Genomic DNA, 1,750 nt, shown 5'->3' on the forward strand with positions numbered 1-1,750 from the left:
GAACTATGCAAGGGAATGAATACCAGGAGGTAAGGATCATTGGGGGCCACCTTGGCTCTGGTTACCATACAGGTTTTTGCCCTTATCTTTACTATTTTCCTTCTGGAGCTGAACTACCCCTATATTATCACCCTATATTCTCACGCATATCTCTGATAACTTAAACAGAAAGATCAAGGAAGGAATTACAATGAGTCATCAAAATGCAGCATTTATTAGGAGGGGTAATCCCTCTCCTTTCCACACCAAGTGATAGAAGAGGCTCAAGATAATCACATAAAGATTGGAGGCACCCACATGAAGGAGAACCCCAGAACCTTGTGACCTTCTTAGGCCTTCTCTGTGAAAGGACACATTGGCCTTTCAGCAATCAGATTCCCCAAATGTCTTTGGGGTTTTATCATCCAATCTTTCCTAAGTTGGCCTGGGGAGAAGGCAGGACAGGATCAATTCTTAGGAACCCACCAGCATCTACTTGCCCTTAGCCTTCCCACCTGTGGCTTTCCATGTTCCCTCTAGTCTGACAAACTTTATATAATCTATGGGGTATAAGGGTTAGGGACAGAGAATAAGACATTTTTTTTGAAACTGTATGCATATTCTTAGTTATTATTTTTCTGTGTCTCTCTGATGATTCAGCTTTTGAAACTTAAAATCTAAAAATTGACTAGAACATTCTGCAGGGTCATTCCTCCCCTGAAGCAATGGAAACTAGAGTTTTACTGTCTAAATCAGAAAGGGTTGCATGGGCTACATAGTAGAATTTTACCCTGATACAAAACTTTTCAGCAAAACTTAGATCTAATTGAGCAAAAATCTTTAGGAAATAAAGAAGCCTTCTCAATTCCCCATCCCCAGAAGAGAAGAAAAAAAGAAAAATCAACTAACCACTCCCCAGTGGAAGTCTCGAAAGGAAAAGACGGTGGGCTGATTGGGCATACTGACTCTTATTAGCGATTTGCTGAGGGTTGTCCTGGTTTTTGACCAGAAAAGGGACATTTCTATTCATTCTCATCAAACTACTATTGAGTTGGTTCCTAAGGTAGGACTTTAAGCCAGAACCATACATATCACTTATTTCTGATTCCTTAGGTTGAAGTCTGTGGGATGTCGCTTAATAGGTGTGTATTGAAGTAAGCAGAGTAGAAAATTTAAAGCAGTTGAAGGTCACAGTCCTATGGCCCCATCCCAGGGCTCGGGGGTAAGGTGATTACCATACTTCAGACACAGCACTACAGCAAGACCCATTATAAAGAAACACATCGGCCCTGTTCTGGCCTAGGGTAGCCAGTGAGTCCTGTCTCTTTCAGTGTCCAGAACCTGATTTCCTGGGTCTGTAGTAGAGAGACTGCAAGTTTAAAGGTGGCTTTGGGCAGTTTCATGGTGCCAATTCTTGCTTTTACCCATGGCCTAGGCACTTGACTGGCAGTTCGTGCCTAGTACAATCACAGGGAGAGAAGAGGAATTGTTAGGATTTGAGCATTAGCTTTCTCCTGATCTGGACTGCAGGCAGCTTGGAACATCAGTTATAGGAGGTAGTTTTGCTTCACAGTTAGCAAGGCGCCCTGGGTGAGCTGGATACCTCACTCACCACAGCTTACACATCTTATTGTAGAAAGGACACTGGAGATACTGGACAAAAGCATGGAGAGGTATGGCTTCTTACTGGACTGTCACTAACTTGACTTACAACTTAGTGGACATTATGCAATCACGCTGCTTTCTTACATAAGAAAACCCAGGCACACTA

Source organism: Canis lupus, chromosome 14, assembly GCF_003254725.2.
Source record: "Canis lupus dingo isolate Sandy chromosome 14, ASM325472v2, whole genome shotgun sequence".
NCBI classification, from domain to species: domain Eukaryota; kingdom Metazoa; phylum Chordata; class Mammalia; order Carnivora; family Canidae; genus Canis; species Canis lupus.